Here is a 7,495-nt window from a genome sequence, read left to right as displayed (position 1 = left end):
CCTCCTCGGGGGGATGGCCACACCACAATTCTTTCTCCTCCATTTTCTTCTCAGGATTTTGGACACTCATGGACTTACACCTGGCCTGATTTTCAAGCCACTGGGCCCAGGACTTACACCGTGATCCACCATATGGATATCTAGCTGCTCTAACCACCATGCCACTTGCTGGCCCTCAGAGAATTCTTTATGGCTTATTATTTCAAAAATGGCAATTCCCTGTTCTCACTTCCCTTTTTTTCCTCCAATTAATTTTCAACCTTTTAGATGATATTTTGTTATTTACCTGGATGTTTCTAAAAATCTTATTTATATTGCTACTTCTTTATTTCTTTGAAGTTCATTTATTTCTAGCATGAGAGGGAGGGCGAAGGAGGCAGCCCCAGCAGGGTTTTCACGCCATGATCCACCCGCGCGTCCCAGCTGGCGTCCTGGGCATGCCTGTGTCGGTGAACCCAGGACCATCCCACGTGGATCAGGTGGTGTTATCCCAGCACCAGCATCTGGCCCTGATAGATTGCTACCTCCTGACAGTCGAGTTTTAGGTATTTTCTGTTAACTCATTACAAAGGAGGAGCATTTCTTTCTAGCACTCCCTTTCTACTTTTCCCTGCTCCCATGCTGCCTCTCCTTGGCCGTCTCGCCCCCTCATATATAATAGTTACAGTTTTGGCCAGACCAGTGTTCAGCGTTGACCTCTCGATCACCGTGTGACAGCAGAGCATTTGAGGTGGCTGCTGTGCTGTACCTGGTAACCCTGATAACCCGTCATGATCATCGTGAGCCCCACTGTCTAATGCCGCTCACCCCCATTCTGGCCTCACTGTCCTCCTTATTCCGCTGAAATTCCACGGTTCATTATATTCACTCCTTCAAAAGTATATTGAGCCACTTTGCTTGCCGCGTCACACCTGTTTGGCGAAACTCAGCCGTCATTATCTCCAGTTTCCCATGGACTCTGCCGACTCCTCTGGAGCCACATGAGGCCGGGCAGACCAGCCTGAGTGGTGTAAGGAGGTCTGAGGGGCCCGATGGCCGCTGGCGGTCACACTGCCTTGCTCGGCCTCTCTGGGGAGGTTACTTCCTGCCTTCTCTGCCCGCTAGAGCGCACCTCCCACCCCAGCTCTCTTACCTGGAGCCTCTGCACCCTATTTTACTGATGAAGTGAAAGCGGCAAGAGAATTGCTGCAAGCCCCCCTCTGCGATTGTCTGTCCATGCCCTCTCCCCGGGGCAGGTCAGCGGTCTAGAAGCCCCGTCAGGCCAGTCAGTTCCTCGTCCACTCCTCCTTGTCTACTGGAGAACAAGGTTCCCGAAACTCTCCCGCCTCTCCCCCACAGCGCCCCTCTCCTGGACCATGTGTCTGTGCAGAACCATGCTGTTAGCTCCAGCTCCTAAACACAAGCCCCTCACTCTGTTTCCATCATCTCCCCCAAACCTTGGCTCCCCTTTATGGCAAAGCTTGCAAGCGTTGGCCTGTGCGTGCTCTTGCCAGTCCTCCCGTCCTCTCCTCCGCTGGATCCGCCTGGGTTTCCACTCCCAGCACCCCACCCGGACAGCTCTTGTCAAAGTCACCTCATTATCTTCGGAGGCTCCCAGGGCTCAGTACTGGGACCTCTTCTCTTCATGCTCTCCTCGGGATATCATCCCTCTCAGGGCTTTAAATACTCATGGCCGTGTGCCAGGGACTTCCAGATTTACCCTCCATTGTCACCTACCTGCTCACCAACATCTGTACTTGGGTGTCTTTTTAATTTTGCTAGAGGGTGTGTGTGCTGGCCAGAGTGAGCGAGCACCTCCCACAGAGCGCGGTCATGCCGCAGCCTCTCTACATCGCCACCAGCAAACCCCCTGCTGCTTTTGTGGTTGCAAAGTCTTTTCTTACCTCTGAAGATATCATGGATTTTTAAAAAAACATTCTCTTCTGCCTATGAATTCTGCGTCCTCCGAGCTGCCTCATCTGTCTCCATCTCCGATAGGGGCTTTCCCCAGGTGACCCGTGATCCCCGAGTGTCTGATCACAGCTAAGAGCTGGCGTTACCAAGCCAATCAGAAGCCTGCAGGTGTGCTTGTTAACACGGGGTTCATCGTGGGGGGACTGGATGCACCACCGAGGGCTCTGGCATTGGTGTCTTTAGTGCCCTCTCCTTGGGCTGGTCAGATTCTCCGAGAAGGTCGTCTTCCCATCTTCCTGCAAGGTGCTAGCATGGCTGCCAATTTTCTAGGATCCGTGGGTACAGGGGACGAGGGAGGAGGTGTCCATGTTCGGCTCATAAAGCCCCGTCTTCTGTGGGGTAGCCCTATCCTCACGGCACCTGACTTCTCTAGTCCACAGGCCCCTTCTGCCAGGGCAGAGTCACGGAGTCTTGAAACTACTCACAGAAGAGGGGAGACCGAGGCTTCACTCCTGCCGGAATAGACGTCTCACCATCCTGCCATGCTCACCTTCACCTGTGTTGCCAGAGGTGTGCAGCTGTCCGTTCTGGGCTCCTCCACTAAGTCCCCATACGTCCATCTGCCCTTCAGTTTTCCCCTTTCCTCTCCTGTTCACTTGCTTTGTAAGTTTATGCACTGTAAAATATTTTAATCCGCTCGCTGATGTTTTAGTAGGGTTTTGGGAAGGAATGAAAATGAGTGCACGTGTCCCGCCTTCACCTGAAAGTCTCCCAAGAGGTAAAGAGAGACATCACCTCCTCGGGGGGATGGCCACACCACAATTCTTTCTCCTCCATTTTCTTCTCAGGATTTTGGACACTCATGGACTTACACCTGGCCTGATTTTCAAGCCACTGGGCCCAGGACTTACACCGTGATCCACCATATGGATATCTAGCTGCTCTAACCACCATGCCACTTGCTGGCCCTCAGAGAATTCTTTATGGCTTATTATTTCAAAAATGGCAATTCCCTGTTCTCACTTCCCTTTTTTTCCTCCAATTAATTTTCAACCTTTTAGATGATATTTTGTTATTTACCTGGATGTTTCTAAAAATCTTATTTATATTGCTACTTCTTTATTTCTTTGAAGTTCATTTATTTCTAGCATGAGAGGGAGGGCGAAGGAGGCAGCCCCAGCAGGGTTTTCACGCCATGATCCACCCGCGCGTCCCAGCTGGCGTCCTGGGCATGCCTGTGTCGGTGAACCCAGGACCATCCCACGTGGATCAGGTGGTGTTATCCCAGCACCAGCATCTGGCCCTGATAGATTGCTACCTCCTGACAGTCGAGTTTTAGGTATTTTCTGTTAACTCATTACAAAGGAGGAGCATTTCTTTCTAGCACTCCCTTTCTACTTTTCCCTGCTCCCATGCTGCCTCTCCTTGGCCGTCTCGCCCCCTCATATATAATAGTTACAGTTTTGGCCAGACCAGTGTTCAGCGTTGACCTCTCGATCACCGTGTGACAGCAGAGCATTTGAGGTGGCTGCTGTGCTGTACCTGGTAACCCTGATAACCCGTCATGATCATCGTGAGCCCCACTGTCTAATGCCGCTCACCCCCATTCTGGCCTCACTGTCCTCCTTATTCCGCTGAAATTCCACGGTTCATTATATTCACTCCTTCAAAAGTATATTGAGCCACTTTGCTTGCCGCGTCACACCTGTTTGGCGAAACTCAGCCGTCATTATCTCCAGTTTCCCATGGACTCTGCCGACTCCTCTGGAGCCACATGAGGCCGGGCAGACCAGCCTGAGTGGTGTAAGGAGGTCTGAGGGGCCCGATGGCCGCTGGCGGTCACACTGCCTTGCTCGGCCTCTCTGGGGAGGTTACTTCCTGCCTTCTCTGCCCGCTAGAGCGCACCTCCCACCCCAGCTCTCTTACCTGGAGCCTCTGCACCCTATTTTACTGATGAAGTGAAAGCGGCAAGAGAATTGCTGCAAGCCCCCCTCTGCGATTGTCTGTCCATGCCCTCTCCCCGGGGCAGGTCAGCGGTCTAGAAGCCCCGTCAGGCCAGTCAGTTCCTCGTCCACTCCTCCTTGTCTACTGGAGAACAAGGTTCCCGAAACTCTCCCGCCTCTCCCCCACAGCGCCCCTCTCCTGGACCATGTGTCTGTGCAGAACCATGCTGTTAGCTCCAGCTCCTAAACACAAGCCCCTCACTCTGTTTCCATCATCTCCCCCAAACCTTGGCTCCCCTTTATGGCAAAGCTTGCAAGCGTTGGCCTGTGCGTGCTCTTGCCAGTCCTCCCGTCCTCTCCTCCGCTGGATCCGCCTGGGTTTCCACTCCCAGCACCCCACCCGGACAGCTCTTGTCAAAGTCACCTCATTATCTTCGGAGGCTCCCAGGGCTCAGTACTGGGACCTCTTCTCTTCATGCTCTCCTCGGGATATCATCCCTCTCAGGGCTTTAAATACTCATGGCCGTGTGCCAGGGACTTCCAGATTTACCCTCCATTGTCACCTACCTGCTCACCAACATCTGTACTTGGGTGTCTTTTTAATTTTGCTAGAGGGTGTGTGTGCTGGCCAGAGTGAGCGAGCACCTCCCACAGAGCGCGGTCATGCCGCAGCCTCTCTACATCGCTCCCTCCTTTTGGGATTTGGGGCATGCACACAGCACCCAGTGTGTTTTCAAGCCTCTGGGTTCGGGACTCGAGCCACAGGGTCAGGCATGAGATTTGACCAGCTGCCTTGACCACCACACCACCAGCAAACCCCCTGCTGCTTTTGTGGTTGCAAAGTCTTTTCTTACCTCTGAAGATATCATGGATTTTTAAAAAAACATTCTCTTCTGCCTATGAATTCTGCGTCCTCCGAGCTGCCTCATCTGTCTCCATCTCCGATAGGGGCTTTCCCCAGGTGACCCGTGATCCCTGAGTGTCTGATCACAGCTAAGAGCTGGCGTTACCAAGCCAATCAGAAGCCTGCCGGTGTGCTTGTTAACACGGGGTTCATCGTGGGGGGACTGGATGCACCACCGGGGGCTCTGGCATTGGTGTCTTTAGTGCCCTCTCCTTGGGCTGGTCAGATTCTCCGAGAAGGTCGTCTTCCCATCTTCCTGCAAGGTGCTAGCATGGCTGCCAATTTTCTAGGATCCGTGGGTACAGGGGACGAGGGAGGAGGTGTCCATGTTCGGCTCATAAAGCCCCGTCTTCTGTGGGGTAGCCCTATCCTCACGGCACCTGACTTCTCTAGTCCACAGGCCCCTTCTGCCAGGGCAGAGTCACGGAGTCTTGAAACTACTCACAGAAGAGGGGAGACCGAGGCTTCACTCCTGCCGGAATAGACGTCTCACCATCCTGCCATGCTCACCTTCACCTGTGTTGCCAGAGGTGTGCAGCTGTCCGTTCTGGGCTCCTCCACTAAGTCCCCATACGTCCATCTGCCCTTCAGTTTTCCCCTTTCCTCTCCTGTTCACTTGCTTTGTAAGTTTATGCACTGTAAAATATTTTAATCCGCTCGCTGATGTTTTAGTAGGGTTTTGGGAAGGAATGAAAATGAGTGCACGTGTCCCGCCTTCACCTGAAAGTCTCCCAGCTGAGATGTGACGGCCGCGTGAACACCTGAACACCCTTGATGTCAGCTAGGTAGCAGCATGCGGAGAGCTGGCCCTTGGTGTTGCGAGAATAATGTGCTGTCCTTCATCCGTCACCTCAGAAATCCAAGGGAGACAGTGACTGACCAAGGCAGGAAGCCGTGACATGGAACTGCTGCAGGCCTGGGGCCTGTTACACTCCGCATCGCCCCGCGGTAGTGGGGTCCCTCAGCCACCAAGGAGGTAAACCGCCCTGTGGGTTTGGTGCACATGAAGTTGGCAGCTTGCATCCGTGCCATCTGTCTCATCTTCAGTCGAAGTCTCTGGAGCCAAGGCAAGCGCTTAGAAATGCTGTTTGCAGATTTGGAAAAACATGCTGATGAGGTGATCTCTGGTTTTCATTGCTGGCAGTCAGGATTAGAAGGTTACTTTCATTGTGTGTGTGTGTTTCTGTTTTTTCTTCTTTTTCTGTTATAGGGCACATGCACTTGCTGGAGAGATGGGGGGTGTGGGGTGAGACAGCATTTCCCAGTTGGGTTGAGGGATGGTCACACCACAATTCCTTCTGTTCTGTTTCTCCTTTTGAGATTTTTGGGTATGCACGCATACTTGCCCAGGGTCATTTTCAAGCCACCGGGTCCAGGACTTGAACCATTCCATCAGCCATGAGGGATCCGGCTGCCCGAACCACTACACCCCTTTCCACCCCTGGAAAGCATTTGGCTCATAAAGCCCTGTTAGGAGCTGTGTGCTACCTGGGGCGTAGTTGTTTATCATGTGTTTTTGACAACTTTTTTCTTTTGGAGAGTTTTTTTTTTTTTTTCCCCCCGCTATAGGGCATGTGCACTCGCCAGCCAGACAGAGAGAGACATAGAGACAGAAAGCGAGAAATCATCCCCCAGGGGGGATGGTCACGCCGCAATCCCTTCTCCTCCATTCTCCTCTCGGGATCTTGGGCATGCACGCACATGTGCCCGGCGTGAGTTTTAAGCCACTGGGTCTGGGACGCGAACCGTGGTCAACTACGTGGGAGTCCAGCAACATAGCCATTACGCTAACTGCTGGTTCCCGACAACTTTTGATGATTTAGTTGAATGTTCCTTGACCACGAACTATCTGCTAGGTGCTTCTGTGCAGTCAGCATTGACATGTAGCATATTGCATATACTGTTAGAAATTAAAAGAATTTTGTCTAGTTTTTTTTAACCTCTGTCATGCAAATCTTTTTTCTTTAATTAGGAAGTGTGAGCTTGCAAGAGAAAGACAAAGCACTCCCCAACGGGGTGTAGTTACACTACAATTCTTTTTCCTGCATTTCTCCGTTATGTCAGGATGTGGGCCATGCGTGCACATGTACCTGCTGCTATTTCAAGCCTCTGGGGCAGGATTTCAACCACCGTTGGCCTGGTAGAATCTGGTTCTCTCTGTAAAGCACTTAGCCACTGTGGTAAGGGCAGCCCTGTCATGGCTATCTTTTATAAATTTAAAATCTCTTTCCTTTAATTCTAATAATCTTGTTGATGAGAACTGTTGGGGGCACTAGGGGAAAAAAAAATCACACCTTCCCACATATAATGGGCATGTGTTCTGCCCAGGGAGTGCTCAGAAAGGCTGTATTCTGCCGTTGGCTCATTTTTCACTTTATGGACAGTGGCAAATGTTCTAGTGCCCAGGTTAGGTTGGGCTTTGGCTTTGGTATAGTTTTAAAGCAATCGAAAATACAGCATTAGGACTTCATGACCCTAAACTGCACTACAGTATTGCTGCATTTAAAAACTATGTGGGGGACCAGCAGTTGGCGTAATGGCTATGTTGCTGGACTCCCACGTGGTCGACCACGGTTTGAGTCCCGGGCCCGGTGGCTTAAACTCACGCCAGGCATGTGTGTGTGTGCGTGCCCAAGATCCCAAGAGGAGAATGGAGGAGAAGGGATTGCAGCGTTGCCATCTCCCCTGGGGGGGGGGGTGATTTCTCGCTTTCTGTCTCTCTGTCTCTCTCTGTCTGGCGAGCGCACGCGCCCTA

General features: G+C 52.0%; 1 protein-coding gene across 7 annotated transcripts in view; it reads right to left on the bottom strand.

Annotated features, from left to right (window-relative positions):
- Positions 1-7,495, bottom strand: part of ACOX2 (acyl-CoA oxidase 2) — a 50,909-nt gene that overhangs the window by 5,282 nt on the left and 38,132 nt on the right. The window lies entirely within an intron of this gene.

Source organism: Tupaia chinensis, unplaced genomic scaffold, assembly GCF_000334495.1.
Source record: "Tupaia chinensis unplaced genomic scaffold, TupChi_1.0 Scaffold146828_1, whole genome shotgun sequence".
Classification (NCBI taxonomy): Eukaryota; Metazoa; Chordata; class Mammalia; order Scandentia; family Tupaiidae; genus Tupaia; species Tupaia belangeri.
The sequence above is the reverse complement of the archived record's forward strand: the minus strand, read 5'-3'. Positions and strand labels throughout refer to the sequence as shown.